General features: G+C 40.5%; 1 long non-coding RNA gene across 1 annotated transcript in view; it reads left to right on the forward strand.

The window, feature by feature from the left end:
* LOC134871950 (uncharacterized) overlaps window positions 1-20,274 on the forward strand; it is a 39,364-nt gene that overhangs the window by 7,521 nt on the left and 11,569 nt on the right. Inside the window, exon 2 of the long non-coding RNA XR_010166762.1 lies at window positions 594-666. This is a non-coding gene — a long non-coding RNA (uncharacterized LOC134871950). The remainder of the gene's footprint in view (window positions 1-593; window positions 667-20,274) is intronic.

The raw sequence follows: 20,274 nt of genomic DNA on the forward strand, positions 1-20,274 counted from the left end.
TTTGCAAAAAGTAATCCTGTTTTTGTGAAGCCTCTTTGAAGTGCCAGTGTCACTGCTCTGTAGGCTACTGTGTACAAAGAGAAACACTAAGTAACTCTTCAAAAACTTTGACAAAATTCTCTAAAAACTTTGAATCTTAGGTAGTCATCGGTTTTCCCCAGTTAGTTTTGAGACCCCACTTCCGGTTTAAAACTTTGGTGCGCACTCCTGCGTGGCAGCTCAACGTGTGTTGTCATTAAATGGAGGGGAGAGCTTGCCACCACGCGTGACACCTGCGTAGTTGGCAAGCTTGCAAAGCGGTGGTGAAAGAATTTACATGAACAAACACTGGAATAAGTTTTGGACATATCAGAGGCGAAGTGAACATTTTGGAGATGAAGACAAGCAACCTTGCGATAGTAAGTCTGAGTCAGAGGAAGGGGCAAAATATTGACTCGTGTGACCATGCTAACAATGTAAATATTTATGCTAACATAGCGTTACCTGCGTGTTCCCTAGTGTGCGGAGCAAAGATTAATCCTGTCACTAAGGATCATGTTGTGAAGGATGGCTGCCACCTTAGTGATTTTGTTTTTATATCTAAATAATTAAAGGTCAGACTGGTGAAGCTGAATTGGAGATGCTGGATGCCATAACACAAGCCTGATGAATGAAACTCTACAAACTGTAAGTAGCCATTATTAAGTTTGTTTGGCCCTGTGCCATTGCACAAGATTACAAACTGTAAATCAGCTTTATTATGTTTGTTGGCCGCCGTGCCAGTGCTGTTCGTACAGTAGTATGGTTGTGTCTGTTGTTAAATGTGTTTCTGTATCTGTTGATGAACACGTTGTGATAACACCTTGGTCACAGTTATGCTTTTACTGCTCTGTTTCCATTCCTCAAAATGCTGGGATTCAGGTAAGTCAACCCTGTTTAACACAAGATTTGTTTTGGGTAGTATAAAAGCAAGTTCCAATGTGTTGCATAGACTTGTATCTTAAACTTTAGTTAGCTGGCCTATTTGTCGACTATTTAGAATTTGGTTAGGCTTACAGGGTTTCCTGCATTTTTTACATGGAGGGATAATTATTGCTATCCTGAAGGCTCATCAGAATAATAAGGGCTTCTCATTCCCTACAATCTGATATAAATAATTAGGGTGCTATTGTTGAAGTAAAAAACATGATTTGAAAAATCTCATCAATTGGGATTGATCCATAATAGATGTAAGGCTGAGCTTGTGGTTAACTGTTGAATGTGTGGCATTGCGCAAACTGTATTTCAGCTGCTGATGAGTTATGTGATTAGACTTTGGCAACAGTCACATGGCTGCAGAGTTTGTTGACACAGATTGGTTGTATTCATATAAATAATTCTTTAGACTCAGCTTTGGTACGGTTGAGTTATTTTTTCTACCCTGCCATTAGTAGACCAAAATGCTTGTAATTTTTGTTGTTGTGACAGATTAAGGTTTCATCCTCCGATTCTATTCTAATGAAAATGATTAAACACACTGTACACACAGTTGACCCGTGTAATATAGGAAGAAAAAAACAGTCTGCGTAGTGGATGCTCATTTTTGACTCTTAAGTCTTGGTCTTTGCATTTGATTTGGTCATATAAGACTTGCTGAGTTGTCCTTGTTTCAGTACCTTGACAACAACTCTTATCTCTAATGGGTGAGGCGGTCCATAGCCAATAACATGTTGAAATATGTGCCCTTTTGAGTGGGCTTCATGCTGGTCATTAAGAAACCACGTGGTCATCAGAGCTTGGTATAAACCTTTTTCCATGGTAAACGTTTTGACAAGTCATAATAGAAAAAGCACAGGTGTGTAACTAAAGACATAAATGGGGGCCCCAGTTCAACTCATTGTGGCAGACAGCCATGTCAGTGATACAGCATGCACAAAGCACGGCCCTGACATTGGCTTCCTTCATCAACGGGAGCTGTAGTTTTACTTTCAGGAGGTAAAAATGTCGAACATAGTTTTGGATGCGAAGTCAATAAGACCCTCTCATTACGTACATCATCATACATTGGGAGTTCTATGCAACCTTTGAATATATATATATATATATATATATACTGTATATAGTACAACTTTTATGTGACGTTTGTTGGTATGAAACCCATTACCTATTATCCAAATATTCTTGCCTCCTAAACTTTTTCTTAAACATTCAAGCCAGCAGTTAAGTGTCATCTCTTCAGAAATTGCATATTCTAGTTAGAAAAGTTATTAATTACATGGGTTTTACCTGTTAGGGCCAATGGAAATGACTCCCAATATGTCTTTGGTTATAAACTTGTATTACAAAGTGATTTTGCTAGCATCAGGGTTTGTGATGATTATATTTCTTGTGTGTCACTTTAAATTAGATGGCTAAAATCTATTTTGCAAGAAATACTGTTAACCGTCAGCAGGGGTAAATTATTTTTGTATTTTATTTGATGATCGACCAAATAGATGATTTAGAAGGACGTGTGTGTGTGTGTGTGTGTGTGTGTGTGTGTGTGTGTGTGTGTGTGTGTGTGTGTGTGTGTGTGTGTGTGTGTGTGTGTGTGTGTGTGTGTGTGTGTGTGTGTGTGTGTGTGTGTGTGTGTGTGTGTGTGTGTGTGTGTGTGTGTGTGCGTGTGCGTGCTCTCACTCACATGTGAAGTGGGTGTGGACATGGGAACTAATGGTGACTTATTAACATCATAATTCAGCCAGGCAGGACAACTAATCACTGAGACCTCAGATAGACCAGCCACAGGGGGTGATGGATGAGGCTTGTGTGTGTATGCGTTGGTGTGTATGCGTTGGTGTGTGTGTGTGTCTGTCTGCCTTTGTGTGCGTGTGTGTGTTAGTGATAGATTAGTTGTGTGGCGTTCCTTTCACACTGAGATGTCTCCCAATCAGTCTTGATGATTAGGCTCTATTGATGAGGTGCATTGATGAGAATGTGATTGTGGATATAGGGTGTGGCAACACATTTTTTTGAAACAGGAAATAAACCCAGCTGGTATCCTGTCTAATTCAGGTTTTGAAGAAGATATATTTACGACTAAAAGTGTATTACGTTGTATCTGCGTGCTTTTGTGTGAGTGTGTGGGCTTACGTCTGATGAGTATTTCTATGTTTTTGTCCGTGTAGGGTCTGCTGTCTGCCTTTAGCACATGGAGGGCTGGGCTTAGGCCGTTTATCACAAGGAACTCTATAATGAGGAGTGTGTGGAAGTCCCTTATTCAGTCTTACACTCCTCTATCTGTGTCGCCATCCATCTCTCAGCCTCCTCCCTCTACGATGCCACTCATTCGTCTTTGGCTCAGTCAGGGCTGTTTACACTCATTTAGCTCCAACTGAGGTGCAGCCAGGGCAACCTTTGAGGTATTTATAGGCAGCAGGTGAATAACAACCTAAACCGGAAGCAAGAATTACATTTTTAAAAAAAAGAACATGGCTTCAATCGGGTATTATTTGAATAGGAAAAGCATGTGAGAATGCTTTTGCAGTCATAAACCTGAGCAGTGACCACGAGCTGCAAATAGGCCAGTATTAGATTTCCGTTTTGGTTTCTGCTCTCTTAAGCTTGCCGTTATTGTAACCATTGTAAGCAATGAAATTACACTACAGATTTTACACATGTGTGATAGGAGTTATTCTTAATATGGACATTTCCCCACCCTCCCCCTTTCTCTTTCTCCATCCCTTAGCAAGCAGTGAGGGCCGGCGGAACAGAGGAAGAGACAAACTGAATTAGTGTTCTTTTCATCATCCGTGACCAGCGAGCCGTCTGATAACCCTGATCTCATTATGAACGCTAATTGTTAAGTTCTCCCTCCTCTCATCCTTTCATGCCGTACACACATTTACGACTAAAGGCCCATCTCAGTGAAAGGCAGCTTATCTCTCTCTCTCTCTCTCTTTCTCTCAGTCTCTCAGTCTCTCTCTCTCTCCCTCTCTCCCTCTCTCTCTCTCTCTCTCTGTGCGTGTCTAAGTATTTACTTCCTGCCTGCTAATGGCACCAACTTCAGGGAGAGGTCCAATATCCACTTTTAGCATAATCATTCTGAGCATGGGCAGCAACACGAGAGATTTATGGTCTGCTGAATGCAGGCTGGCAAATCTTTCAGCTTTCACATTTAAACCTTTTAGCTGTCTGTTTCTCACCACCATCTTCATCCTGCCCCTCTATTCTTCTCCTCTTTCCCCTTATTCACTTACTGTGAGGTAGCTTCAGCTATTTATTTATTGCTGTAAGGCACATTTCTGTAATTTCTACTTTGGTGTATTAGTATGTCCTTCTCAAACAAAAGCAAAGGAAACTTTCCAGCTTTGTAATGCATCTTGTGTCCTTGGTTCAACTTGCTGAAATCCTGAATATGGGACAAGGGAGCATCAGCAATGTTTTGATTATTGGTTTCCTCTATGTTCCTGCTTTGAGTAATGACCACAACTTTTAATGGAGGTCTTACCAGTGTCCTGCTATTAATTAAAGCTTGATTGGAAGAATAAATTAATCTAGCTGTGGTCTGCCCGATCAATAACCCATATGAGGGCTCCATTAAGCACCAAGGGCTGAGTGCCTCTGCATGTGATATGTGTGTGTTGAAGGAGTTAGGAGAGTCAAATGGGCCTCTTATATTGCAAGTGATTTTCACCTCCATTAATCATAACAACCTCATCAAGCCTTGGGAGAGCATGCATATGTGTGTACGTTTCTGTGTGTGCGTGTTTATCCATCCAACTATGCTTTCCATGCAGCAGAATTTTGTAACGTCTCGAATTGATTTCGGAGTTCCTCATGCAGATAGTGAACAGATGGTATTGTGAACATATAAGTCAGGGGAATCTGACATTTTTCATGTAAATCAGTAAAAAACCTCTGCCATGAAACAAAGGAAAATGGCATTTGCACATAAAGTTCACTAAAATAAAATGCTAATCCAGAGTCGGTTGAATATGAAGGTATAATCATTTCGCTGAAGAGCTTAATAAAGGGGACAAATATCACATCCACTTGTGCTGAATTCTCAAACAAAAGTGAGAAGTTTTATATAAAGTCATATGTTTTACAGTTTCGGCAACTTCTTTGATAGAAAACAAATTAATATAGACTAGTGAAGACTGTCTGATTTGAAATATAATGATTTTTTCCCAAGTTTTAAATGAATTAGACTGAAGCATTGAGAGTGTATGTAGCAAGTTACAAGCTTGGGTGCACAAAAGCAGATGTTTTTTAATTGGGCATGTGTGTATAACATATAAACACATTGTTGGTGCCTCAATTTATTGAAAAATGTTGCTATGTTGTTGTTTAAGCTAAACAGCATTTATGCCCTTGAGACCTTTGCTCTGAAAGGTTAATCTGCTAATGGGGCCACGATGTTGGGGTTTCGGCATAATGCAAGAAGTGTCAAATGAACTAGTTTATAAACAAAAGTGAATAGCATTAACATCCGCCTCCGCTAAACTTTGTTCATTGCTAATCTGCAATTGTTATCATGCCAATCTAAGATGGTGAACACGGTAAAAATCCTACCTGCGAACATTTGTTGTTATCTGTTGTTAGTGAGACACTTTAATGGTTGAAATGTCATGGGTCACCAAAATATCATCATCTAAGTATAGTGTTGGATAGCATATAGGGTATTCTGACAAGCAGTCATAGAGCTACATCTTTCCCTAATGCACACTCTTGGAACATTTTTAAATGACCAACCCATATCCATGTATGTCAGATTAGGCCAAACATGGAAAGCAGTACATTTTATGTGCTCTATGTATGCCAATATTTGATATGTGGACAAGACAAAGTAAAATTGACATTCAGTCACTCCTTTGTATCAGTTCATGCATTATGAGTTATGAGCTGAGCCAAAATGACTCTCAGGTTTACAGTTTCTTTCTGAGCACAGAATTTTAATTCAGCTTCTACATAAAGTTGATATCCTTTTCACAGAAATTGATATTTTGTGTTACCTCTTGTCTCTCTTGGGTTTCTTTCATGTATGATCCCCTGCTGCCATACGAATGGGGGTTAACTTAATTTGAGAACAACAAGAGAAACAGTAAACTAAGGTGAATCAGCGGCAAATATCAGCAGCAGATTTGCTGAAAATAGACATCCATGAATTATGTTAATATGCATAGCACACAGCAAATGTTCATCAATGTCAAATTTGAATAAAGGGACTCTGGACAGCTGTAACTCTAAAATAATGCTTGCTGGAAATGTCGGCAAAAAAATAGTTTCCTAGTTTCCCAAACAATGTATTCACTCTAATATGAAAAAGCAGAACAGCATTTTTGAACATTTTTGAACAGAGAATGACCTTAACTCGTAGGCTTATTGATTATCATATCATAATTTGTTAAAAAACTATTCTGTCGTTTACTAAAATAATCAAACTAATCGTTGCAACAATATATTTTTTAGAAAATTATTATTTGGTGAATAAAGTGAACTGTTGACACTACATTAATTCAGCTCATCATCTTCAGCTTTCTGTATTCATTCTGAACCAAAGTGGTCTGACAATAGACATTTAAGTGAAATAATTGAATACTGAATAGCTTGTATACACACACACACACACACACACACACACACACACACACACACACACACACACACACACACACACACACACACACACACACACATACACACACACTCTCACACACACAATACGTAGCACACACACCATAGGGCTCATTTGGATATGCATTGAACTGTTTCAGCATGATAGCTCGCACAGATTGGGAACAGTCAGACACACAGAAGTACAAAACCCCAAGCAAACAGCCGTGAGAGTGTCGCAGTGGTTCTTAGTCTAGTAAATAGTTTTTTTTACTCCTCTCGCTAATGATTAATTTGTTGTTGTTGGAGATGTTTTCGTTGCATCCTGAAAAGACTGATAGGCTAATGAAAATGCCTGCTTTAATTTCATTACAGCATTTTAAATACGCCTCACACTATTTCCTGAGACGTCCCTCTCTTTCCATTGTTCCCCTTCGCTCCACATTGAATTCCATTTCAGAATAAAGAAACCAATAAACCCCAGTCCATCTTGTGCCATGCATAAATGAATTTCTTACATAAAGATGTAAGAAAAAACAGATTCCCCCTCTTTCCTATTTTTCCTTTCCATTTTATAGCTATTTTTGTATTGTGTTAGCATGTTTGTGTGCATGTGTGAAAAAGTGTGTGTCTCTATGAACATAATGCTTTTGTGTGGCATTACACAGTTTAATGGAAAACTGTGCTTGGTTTCCTCTACCTCATTATTTGATAGACCAGATGAGAAATAGATTTATGATTCCGATTAATAACGTTAGCCAGAGTTCATTGTTTCCGCCAGTCAGCCGAACAACTTCATATCAGTCCCACTAATGCGTTTGAAACACCAGTGCTGTGTGTTTAATAATATCGCTGTTAGAAAAGCCATTCGTTCTCATTTGAGCAGCAAGTCTCATTTGGTTGGATGGCGTAGCTCTCCACCTCGCCAATCCTGCAGAGACTTTGGGGAATACCAGGCAAATGAAGGATAGAAATAGCAATATTCCTGCTGGATCGCTGTGCAGATCTCTAAGAGCCCGTGTTGTAATATAAGGATATTGAGAGAATATATTGAATATTTTATGGAAAACAGATTAGAACAGATTTTACTGCTAAAAAATCTGTTTGTTCATTTTATCCATGATTCCAAAGTAATGTGTGCATTTGCAAGTTGAGGTTACAGTTACATGTGACATGTGGCTGCAGTTAGCCCAACGTTTTTCATGTTGAGGTCACATGCTTTGGGAGACTGTGGGCACCCGCTACAGCTGTGAACAGGGGTGTACTCTAACAGTAAATGAATGTGGCAGCAAAGGAGCTAATCGGCCAAACAGTGCTGGTCACAACGGGATACCAGCAACCCTTAATCATCAAGCCTCAGCAAATTAATTACCACAATCATCTACCTACGGCAAATTAATTATCACAATCAATCACCACAAATTAAACTGGATCTTAAAATAGCCCCGCGGTCAACTGGCAATCAGCACCTCTGGCCTGCAACCAGGGTACTATGAACACATGCAAATAAATATGCCTTCGCACCTCGAAAGAAAAACAAAGAAGCATTTATGCATCACACATTTTCTATATACATGCACATACCAATATCTCACAAACACACACACACACACACACACACACACGCAGACTGACACACACAAACACCTTCATATCTAATAGGCAGAGAAGGACATGAGACTCATTTAACAGCAAATGTCAACTAGACAGCCCACTTAATTAGAGCTGCAGAGCTAAAAGAGGGAGAGGGGAGAGAAAGGCGTGGTGGTGGATTAAGAAAAAGAGATTGGAAAAAACAATTATGAATTGAGAAAATGAAATCACAGAAAAAGTGAACATAGGGAGTTTACTGACATCGGGTCAACCTGAAAGCAGTGAAACAGTTCGGACCACGAAATGAAAAACAGTCAAAATTGTATTTTTCATTATTAATTACCAACACCTTTAATTTATTGCATTTTTTTCCATTGAGATATGTTGTGTCAGTGTGGGTCCTCAGAACCCTGTAAAGTGGTGTCTGTGTGGGAGTGAAACCTGAAAGGAAACATTTTTTTTATGGGACTAACTGAAATATGTGTGATAATGACAATGTGTTTTCTCTTCAACCAACTGTCTCTATTCTCAATATGATGTTTAATATGTAAATGTATGCCTGTGAAACTATTATCTGTCTAACACACCTCAGTATCTTGTTAACATTGTTAGCATTTATCAGTTATAGATTCTTAGATTCTATTATGCTATATTTGAAAAATATATTGTTGGGCAATATCTATACAACACTTGTCTGTGAAGACACCCATTGTAGCATGCCTCATACCCCTCTATTTCAGCCCTGTTCCTGAAGTGCTGATTCTGTGACTGTCACTTTAAATTTGAGCTGACCTGAAGCTGGCCACCGGGATGTTGCCAAGAGTTCAATGTAAAGCCAACCCACATTTCGATTATGACATCATAACCGAAGCAAATCTGGATCAGCTCGTTTGTATCCCCGTTTTTAGGGATGTGGGTAAGGAGGAAACGAGAGAGGGTTGTATTTTCTGACACTTGAGTCTACTTACACACTGGGGACACATATTTATGTATAAAAGACATCAAAAAGTGCATTTTGCATAATAGGGGACCTTTAAACTGTGTCATGTATATTTAGTTTCTAAAGCTATTGTCTGCTTCTAAGCATATTCAAACTGAGGCATCAGGTTCACTGGCGTTCGCTGTGCTTGAAGTTTCCAAATGTGCAGATGTCTTAACCTCACCTACTCTGAAACACTGGACACGTATCCTATCTGTCCCACGCTGGCTTGCTGCATCAACAAAGCATTTTTTCATGTTAAGATATCAGCTATAGTATATAAAGCCAGATGCGTTTCCAACCCATACTTCATAGTAACCAGTTGCTTTTCAGGTTGGCTGTGAAAATGAATGCCCCGTTGCGTTCTGTCACATCACTGGAATGTTTTCTAATGCACGGTATTAGGAGCTGGTGAACCGTGAAGTAGCACAAACAAATAAAGAGCAGAAAGCAGTCTCAATTAATGATATCTACACTGACAGCTCAAGCTGGCAAGTGATACAAACAGAGATGCTTTTGGGGAAAATAACCGTATTGCAGGTTGGAGACATGCTAGTGCTGGTTAAAAACTAAATGTGAAATTCAGTGTTTTGTTCATGGGAGGAATAAAGAGAGGGAGTCCACATTCAGTCCACACCTTGCTGGCACATTGCTATTTTTAAGTGACTTTGAATCAGAGAAAAGCCTTATTATTATTTGTCTCTCCATTCATTGTACCAGAAAAAACGTAAGTTGTGAAAAAAATCCACGCTGCCTATACTACCTGAATGCGGATGTGTTTGGCTTTTTAACATATTTAGTGTTTCGCTTAGGCAGGTCATATATTGTATGAGATAAACATGATAGGGACATGTTTTCCTGGTTAGTATACTCAAGAGCTGAGAAATAACTTGTAGCCTCTTTAAGAGCTCCACAATGTTATTGTCAACTTTAAGTGTTTCAGTTTTTGTCTGTTATTCATGGCAGTGCTTTATAATATGGTTTGTACAGATTTGTAAATAAAACATTGTAAGTCCTGAGTATTAGAAGGGACTGGGAGGGTGACTGGTATGTGTGTGTGTGTATGTGTGTCATCAACATTGTTAGAACCAATAAATTACATGTACACCAGGGCTGAATCAATAATACAAAAGACGGACACAATACTGACTCTCGAAACGTTAGGTGGATATTTGGTGAATAACATTTTTAATATGTGTTATATGATTCCTTTAATTTACTGCTTCGGGTGTGTTGCACCATATTGAAAGATGAATCATTCTGCGACACAGCTGAAGGAACCGAAAGTCTATTATTCAGTGAACTCCTCCTTACTGTCCCCGGAGCTGCCCATGGATACCGGGACCCTCCTACATCCTGTCTGACATCCCTTCCAGCCCATCCTTTCGTCTGGTCTCTACCTGGCGTTTTTCTTCTCCCTCTTTCTCTCCGTCTGTCTCAATAACTCCCTTTTTGTATACAAAATGTATATATGCCCACTTAATTCTTAATTCTTTTTTTGTTCTAACTGTTTTTTTCCTTGTGTGAATCTGTACTGTTTTTCTTTCTCTATCTGTTGCTGCTTTAACCATGGGGATTAATAAAGGTACATCTAACCTTATCTTATGTTTTTGTGTCTGTCCCTCTTTCTTTATCTGTGTCACTCACTTTTTGTCCCCATCATTCTCTGTCACTCCTCCTCCTTTCTCTCTGCTCTCTGCCTGGCTCTACTGATCTCTTAGAAACACAGTAGACACAGTTCAGTTCCTGTGAGAGCCGGGCTTAGCCATATTGTGTGACACCCTGATGGCGCCTAAAGGCAAATTAGTGGACACACACACGCACACACGCACACGCGAAGACTTGTCTGCATTCTTTGTACACACGCATACAGGCTTAATGCATTCAAATGTAATAGCGCTGGTGGTGAATGTAAGTGGGGTTTTATTGGAGTTGACTGTGCATGCGTTTGTGTGTTTTTTTGCTTTATGTGATGTATATCACTTTTGGCATGCATGCATTCTATGTGAGTTTGTGCATGTGTGTCCAGGATGAAAGGGAGTACTTCATTGTGTTGGGGGTCCCTTGATGGCCTTTAGCCCTCATCTGAGCATGCTCCAATACCACAGTCTGATTGGTCTCAAACTGTCCTGACAGGAAATCCGTGTGTGTGTGTGTGTGTGTGTGTGTGTGTGTGTGTGTGTGTGTGTGTGTGTGTGTGTGTGTGTGTGTGTGTGTGTGTGTGTGTGTGTGTGTGTGTGTGTGTGTGTGTGTGTGTGTGTGTGTGTGTGTGTGTGTGTGTGTGTGTGTGTGTGTGTGTGTGTGTGTGTGTGTGTGTGTGTGTGTGTGTGTGTGTGTGTGTGTGTGTGTGTGTGTGTGTGTGTGTGTGTGTGTGTGTGTGTGTGTGTGTGTGTGGGGTAGAGGGGTGCATCTGGATGACAGCTAAATTGAATGCCAGGGCCAACAAGGCCACAGGATCACAATGAGAGAGATGAGGACAACACTGCACAGCAAGCGACTGGGAGAAAGATGCTGGCATTAAGCCCAGAGATGACATAGAGAGACAGTTGGGAGGTGTGTGTGTGGGTAATTGATTGAGTTTTAATGTGGTCCCTGATGAGGAGTCGCTGACATCAGGGGGAGGAGAAAAGGGGGTGGAAGGAGAGGAGGAGATGGCGAAAGCAATGTCTTCTTCAAAGAGAGATAAAAAGGAAGGATCATGCACCCTGCACTATCCATGGATCTTTTTATAGCTTGTGTCCTCCTGATGCATATTGCACCTAAACTTTCATACAACAGCTCATAAGTGTGCATGTTCTTTATATACTTCGGTCCATATTGGAAAGGGAAATGTTGTTTATCAGAAATCGGATACCTGCAATTCCTACAGTATGATTGTATTGTATGTTGTACAGTTTTAACCCATCTTTAAATTCATTAAATGTTGCATTTTATATGAGGACTTTATCTAAACCCAATCTCCAAATAATATTGATAAATTAGAGGTAAAAACCAAACGTTTAATAATCTTTAAAACCTGCAAATGTGTTCCTCAATTAATTATGATGCTGATTTATTCCCAATTTTCATCTTTTTTTTGCACTCATAATGCAGTACACTTTGTGATATTGTACGTTGGACTCTTTAGTGTATGTAGGTGCATTATTTATGATTCAGGATTTCCGTGTGGCGGACAAGCGTGTGTGTTTGCTGTGCATCCTGTATTTGCATTTCTGTACACGTTGTAACTATTAACTGCAACACAGACGTAAGTGTGGTTGAGTGTGTGTTACTTAATGATGCAACGTAGATGCAAGCACGCAGTTTCTACATCACAGAGTTGCTTTAGTGTCAGGAGGAATCCTGAGAGTTGGGCCCTCAGTCCAACCAAACCTGCCCTCTAATTATATGGTGAGGCTTGTTTTGGACTTTGGAATTTTTGACAGGTCTTCTTCTGGTGACTTAACTCGATGTTGTAATACAGCACTCTACATGTTGGTAAGACTTTTTTTAAATGGTTATTTCTGTTTTGTATTTAGTGTTCTGGACTCTGCAGTGGAAACCCTAGGTCCATGCAATCCAGTTGTTAGTGTGAACCGATTTAAAGCTCATAATTCGGCAATTATAAAAAAAAAAAAGTTATGGAAAACAGATTAAAAGTTCTGGTCTCCATTTATGCTAATGTGACTCACAGCTTCATTTTTTTTTTCTCAGTTCACCACTGTCAACAGCACCTTCTGCATATGAGCCTCACAAATTAATTTTTCCTCAGCTTGGCTAGTATTCCTTCACGTGTGTGATCCCTCGTTCTCTTTTTCTTCTTTCTCTTTGTGCTCTCTCGCCCTTTCTCCTGGGTTTTTAGTGAGCGTCCAAGGTCAACCACTCCACAGTTGAGCTGAGCTTTGGTACTGACATAGCTCTTTGATGTTCTCAGAGAGAGGGAGAGAGAAGGGTAGAGAAAAAAGAGAAAGGGGGGCATGTAAGGTTGGAAGGAAAGAAAAGAGAGAGGGTGAGAGATATCTTGGGAAAGGTAGAAGAGAAGAGGAAGAATACCAAACAAGGTGTGAGGAAGAAGTAGGTGGAGACTGGAAAGGAGTGATTTGGGGTGAGAAGAAAATGTCATGTAGAAATGTTAAAAACATAATTTTTTACTTTGCTGCACGGACACACCTCAAGGAATAATGTTTGTTTGATAAGGGCTTGAAATTTAAAACAAGCATCACTATTTTACCAAAGAACATAACTGATTTTTTTACAAATGTGGTTACTACAATACCAATCATTTTTTTTCTTCAGTTTACAAAATCAATTAGTTCTCAAACAATAAAATGACGGCATTTACGTTTCTGAAAGAATAAACAGCACATTCATAGATTCTCAGGAAAAGCACTCATTAGGAAGAGTATATAAACAGTGACTTTATTTGGAATATAATGACCAGTAGGCCATGTGGGCTTATGTTGACACATTTTAGACAGACATTGCAGATGGAGACAACTCTTTTGATTTCTCTGACGTCATCATAATCAGAAATCCTTTGTTAGTACTACAGTGGGGTAATGTACATTTAATTTTCAATACTACAGTAAATGCCACTGCTACTGTCCAATTGTTTAGCATCATTTTAAATGTTGCAGCCCTAAAGGGACTATATGAAGAACACAAGTCTGACCAGTCATTCATTCAGTTTTAAATTATTAGCATTCTTGAATGTGCTCTGGACAGATTATGGACATGATTTGAATAGTCTATCTATTTCCCCCCTCTGTTATTTACAATTTCAGTACAATGAAAACAGCATGGTGATTGATTGATTGATTGATTGATTGAGAACATTTAGAACAGCCTCAGTAATGCAGAGGCTGTTGTTATGAAAGCAACTAGGAATAAACTGAAGTGCTAGAGATAACAAGTGAGCAATAATCCAAGATATATTAAATACCTACTAAAAGTGCAAGAAGTATCAGGAATTGTAAGGCAAAGGCAAACAAATGGTAGCCATTGTGAGTGAAAAAGAGAGGCAGGTCATGTGCGTTATCTGTGGGTGAGGCCCTGGCCTATTTCAGTGTATTAGCCTGTGGCTGATGTATGGAGTGTTGTCAGGGATATGAGGTTTAGATAGGCCGCAGTCTGGGTTAGATAAAGTTTGTGTAATGGAATCCAGTCCCATATCACTCGCTAAAGGCCAGAGAGGGTGGGGGTAATTCAATTGCCCCCTTCAGCACCTCAGAGAGTGGTGCACGTCTGGGGGATAAAGGATGGACACTTTTCAGGTGAGTGCACGAGGCATATCTATTAGTCAATCCAAATGATGTTTTCATTCTGATCATTTGTGGTCCAGTACAATACAATCGCTTTCCATTGTGTGAGACCTTCACAGGACCTTACATCCACTCAATTCAGATCAAATGTAATCTCTGCATTTTAAACTGAATTCAATTCCTCTCTTAGTTTAAGTGCATCTTTATTCTGGACTGGAGTTTTACTTTGTACATCTTATGAACTTAAAATACATACATCTATCAAACCATTCCTAAAGTTTAGATACACAAGATACTGAGTCAAGTTTTCTAAGTTGCGTTACAAGCTCAGAATTGCAATAGGTGGGTAGGTCAACAAAGGTTGTTGTTTTTGCAGTCCTGTAGCAAATAAATAAAAACACTATTTTCAAATTCAAGTGTTGATGTACAACTACATCATAACCGATCAGCACTGTTACATTTGACATAAGGTAACGGATAGAATTTAACAGAGATAAATCTTTGATATTTTATGGGTTGGGGACTTTCATAGTTTAGTCTCAAGGAGTAGCTCCCAAATTTAGCTAGAATTGGCTTTGTATAAATCTCTGTCTGGAACAATGATGATCAAATTAAATATTAGGAATCTTTTTCATACCTCTATCTACTTTTTAACAGGATAAAAATAAGAATCATTTTAGGAATGCTGCAGTCTTCGGTTTTGCCAGTTTTCTATTATTCTGCAAAATGTTGAAACAATGAGCTGCATGGAATACATTTCAAAAACCGATAGTGGACATAAAGAAAACATCATGTTTGACTGTATGTTTACATTTTTGGTAAGAGTGAACACATATTGTTTATATCTTGTTACTCTAATTTTAAACAATTGTAAAAACACAAAGCCGGCCTAAATCTGTTCAATATCAGGCTGAAGGTATGCACTGCCACCGGTGATCAAACAGTGTTCCTGTTTGATCAAAAAGCTTTGTTCAATCAATGATGAATCAGTTGAACCGTACAAGTGTGCTTCAACAAATGTTTTCAGAACAGAGAAAAAAAGGAGGGTGAGATAGCTTAAAGATACTTTGGTCACGGATGCACAGCTCTTTTGAGATGCAATTGTTAAGTGTCAAAACAATTTGGCAGCAACACAACATTGTGATGGATGAATATCCTGACAAACAGTTGTATCGTAGGCTTAATTTAGTCAATTCAATTTTAAAACCACACTTTTTTCTGAGAATTGCCGCAACACATTTGAGCAAAGTATATTATACAAGGTTAACAATACAACTGTGTTGCTATTAATGCTTCATACAATTTATACATTGTGGATTTGGAGAAGGCGTATGACCGGGTTCCCAGGGAGATACTGTGGGAGGTGCTGCGGGAGTATGGGGTGAGGGGGTCTCTACTCAGGGCCATCCAATCTCTGTACTCTCAAAGCGAGAGCTGTGTCCGGGTCCTCGGTAGCACGTCGGACCGATTTCCGGTGAGGGTTGGCCTCTGCCAGGGCTGCGCTTTGTCACCAATCCTGTTTGTGATATTCATGGACAGGATTTCTAGGCGTAGTCGTGGGGGAGGGGGTCTGCAGTTCTGTGGGCCAAGGATTGCACCACTGCTTTTTGCAGATGATGTGGTCCTAATGGCTTCATCGGTCTGTGACCTTCAGCACCTCCAAATCTGAGGCCATGGTTCTCAGCAGGAAACCGATGGACTGTCCACTCGAGGTAGGGAATGAAGCCTTACCCCAAGTGAAGGAGTTCAAGTATCTCTGGGTCTTGTTCTCGAGTGAGGGAACAATGGAGCATGAGATCGGCCGGAGAATGGGAGCAGCGGGGAGGTGCTGCAGTCGCTTTACCGGACCGTTGTAATGAAAAGAGAGCTGAGCCAGAAGGCAAAGCTCTCTGTCTACCGGGCTATCTTCGTTCCTACCCTCACCTATGGTCATGAAGGATGGGTCATGACCGAAAGAACGAGATCGCGGATACAAGCGGCCGAAATAGGATTTCTCCGCAGGGTGGCTGGCATCTCCCTTAGGGATAAGGTGAGAAGTTCAGTCATCCGGGAGGGACTCGGAGTAGAACCGCTGCTCCTTTGCATTGAAAGGACCCAGTTGAGGTGGTTCGGGCACCTAGTGAGGATGCCACCCGCGCGCCTCCCTAGGGAGGTGTTCCAGGCACGTCCAGCTGGGAAGAGACCGAGGGGTAGACCTAGGACCAGGTGGAGGGATTATATCTCTTCGCTGGCCTGGGAGCGTCTTGGAATCCCCCAGTCAGAGCTGGTTGATGTGGCCAGGGAAAAGAAAGTTTGGGGCTCTCTGCTGGAGCTGTTACCTCCGCGACCCTGACGGAAAAGCGGGAGAAGATGGATGGATAGACAATTTATACAAAGCACAGCGGGGAAGTGAAATTTTTGTTCTTTGAAACCAAAATCTATGACTGTATCACACACTTTAACTTTAAGCTTCTTCATTCACTGAGCTTGAATGTTTCTGAGAATTAGTCTTTGTATTTTATCTCATAGCAATTCTAAAGTTCACTTATAACACATTGTGTCTGTTATATTTATTTTGTACAAAAGCCAACTTTTAGAAGTTGTTTTTGTATGGATAGGCTTTTTCACATGTTTTTTTCAGCCTTTATGCTAAGCTAAGCTACCTGGCTGCTAGTTGTAGCCTTCAATGTAACATGCAAAGTCGCTGGTGGTATCATGTTTAGTGTCGTCGTCAAAATATAAAACCATTTACTTTTACAATGACTCACAAGGCACCCTGCACTGTTATTTGTTTGATTTACTAGAAAGAAAGGAGTTTTGTAAAATGTCTCTATTCCCACAAAATTATTTAAATTATTTGTGTACGTGTCTCACATACACAAAGTCGGTAAGAAGAGTTAATGAAGATTCAAGCAGGACGGTTTAAGTCAACCAGGCATTCGATGTACAGTATGAATGAATGAATAAGAAAGTACTATAGACACACCGGTTGTAAAGGTTGAAGAATATCCTGCTGTTTGTGACATGCAGCATGAGTTGGCATCTCCACATTATAGCACATAAAGGTTTTCTGTCAGGAGGCAAGAAAACATCTACTCCTTAATACATTTCAAATGAAAACCTCTTTATGTCAACTTCTCAGGTTTCTTACGTGCACATCATGCGCGCAGTTGGCTTATGGTTGTCTAGTATTTGCTCGCAGCAAGCTGTAGGGCTCAGATTAGAAGCAAAAACAAGCCAGATTCTTTACTAGAAACCCTGCTGGTAGTGTAACTTTAGCAGACTGCGTTTATAAGTAATAACAGCCTTTGGGATAGACAAACCTGTTCCATTATGCTTATCATGTTGAGTTGTGTGACTCCTAAGCGTGCATATTTAAGAGAGAGGCTGAATGCTTCAACGATTCCCGACATGATGACATCACCTCTATAATGTATTTTTTGTTCTGTTCTGTTAACTCTTTTGACTTGGGTAAACTCTGGCTGTCTCTCCTTATTGTCATATTGATCAGTGCCACAGCGCTCCCTTTCCTCCTCTAAATATTCCCTGGACACACCACTCTCCTGTCTTTGACCTTTATCCCCATCTTATCCTTCTCCTCTGCTCCCCTTCATCCTTCTTTAACAACGTCTGTTTTTTATTCAGTATCCTTTTCCCATCATCCCCCTGTCCTCTGCTCACCAGTTTCCCCTCCTCAAACCTCTCCTCTGCCCTCATGAGCTCAGTGAAGGAGAAATCAGTTTATGATGAGGGCTAAGGGACTATCTGCTTCCACAATAACCAGAGTTTATTGTAACCTCATAAAACTAAGAAAATGGGTTATGGATGATATACAGTGCAGCTTGCTCTGCATTCTAACCCTGGCTGCGTATTTTGTGCATGTCTGAATGCTAGGTGTAAGTGTAAAGCTGCTATCGAAACAAACTGAGAAAAGGTGCAGCAGATAAACATAGTGAGCTTCAGGGAGGAAGACTCCTGAGTGGGTATGGAAGCAAGTCATTAAGTGCTAACCCTTACTGCCCTTAGCCCGACTGTCCCCTTCCGTATTCTCCCCCAATCCCTCTCCTCCCCCTCTAATCAATGCAACTTTGAAGGATCATTGGATTCTTAGTGGAGCTGCAGATCAGACTACATACCCCTGATCTATCTGTATAGACCTACACACAAATCCAACTAATTTAAATCCTATCTGCTCTTGTAGTGGCATATTTGCAGGCTGCACGGTGGCAGAGCTTTCAGAGAGCATTAAAGGTATCTGCTTGAACACTTGAACCCCTTTCATGGTTATACAGAGCTGGAAAGTGATACACTAACACTCAGAGAACAAGTGTCTAGTAGGTGCTCTCCAGTGTGTTGTGTAGTGATTCAAGAGGAGGGGCAGCCAGATATCACAGAAAGATCTTACAGTGGGTGGCGTGTGTGTGTGTATATGAGAGAGAGACAAACAAATAGACAGAAAGAATGAGCAAGCGGGCACAGCATTGCATCTTTGGCCTGTTTTGCAAAACATAATCTGACAGCGTGTCCACTTGAGCTCTGTTTGCCTCTAAAGGAGAAAAGCAAACAGACTCATAGAGGTGTGCTATTCACAGACAGGGAGTCTCCGTGGATCAGATCCATCAGCTCGTTGACTTCAAACAGGTTTGGGAAATACACCTTGGCTACTGTGGACTACCACCATGTGCACTCAATGGGGAGGAACAGGTCAAAGCTGCTGATGTTACCACGGGGAGCAGAGACACTAATCTGATTGGATGCAGAGCAGAGAGATGCTAATTTGATTAGACAGCAAGACAGGGGGCTGCGTGATAATATGGAGATTCAGTGTAAGCTCTGAGCATATCACAGACACCTCAACACATTGAATTATCACACCATGAGTATGCAAGTATGCATTCATTAAACAAATTACGCTTCTGTTATTATAGATAATAAAACAAGCTGTACAGAACAGCTGGAGTGAGTCTGCAGAGACTCTGGATTTCAGGTTTTAAGGTTCAAAAGCAGTTTTGGATAATGCTTTAATTTGATTGGTTATCTGTGAGATTGACATGACACTGTCATAACCGTGATATGAACACGGTGGAGTCTTTGTTTATGACCAATTTTATTACGTGTCATTTGGTCAATGATGTCATGATGGGGTTGATTGACCAGATGGCACGGCAGGCTAAAGATCTTGGCTCTAAGTTGCCTATCTAAAAAAAGTGCAGTGGAAATGGAGATGAGTAGCACAAGCAAAGCAACTTCATTATTTTCACTTTGCTGAGCTCCAGCGCTGAATGCCTAAGCCGAACGGTAAGCATGACCCACACTTTGTATTCCTTTGAGAATTAATTGGGAACGACTCACTGTACTGTATATGACTGAAACTTACTTTCCAAAACAAAGAACGTACTTGTCTTTAGTTGGCTACTGTGAGTGTGTGTATGTGTGTGGGAGGGGGTGTGGATAAGTGAGTTTGTTATGATGGAGCTGACATCCCCCGAAGACAGTGACCTAGCAATTGACTTAGAGGCCATTTATACCCCATTCCTGTCAGAAGCCATTGGTGCGGGTGTCACACAATCAGCAGGGGTGTGAAGTTGTCGTAAGAGAGCGTGCTGTCTTACCGTGGGACGAGGGGGGTGGAGTTGTGGGTCACTGCTATGGAGTGTTATAGCCAGAGGGAGGAACACAAGCGTTACACCCATAAAGAGATGAACATCTGCTGTGTTAAACCTGGAATAACCTGACGGGACACATGGGCTGCAACCAAATACCATGTTTATTAACATGAAGCATTTGGGATTTGCAATCTTCTTATCCAGCTGGATCAAATATGTGCTGAATTTAAGTGCCTTATACACATATTACCTCTTATGTATTTATGTAGCCATCATTTGTGGATTAAGCAACCTATAAAGAGTTGTTTTGGCAAAATGAGTAATG

The sequence above is a fragment of the Eleginops maclovinus genome, chromosome 1 (genome assembly GCF_036324505.1).
Source record: "Eleginops maclovinus isolate JMC-PN-2008 ecotype Puerto Natales chromosome 1, JC_Emac_rtc_rv5, whole genome shotgun sequence".
Classification (NCBI taxonomy): domain Eukaryota; kingdom Metazoa; phylum Chordata; class Actinopteri; order Perciformes; family Eleginopidae; genus Eleginops; species Eleginops maclovinus.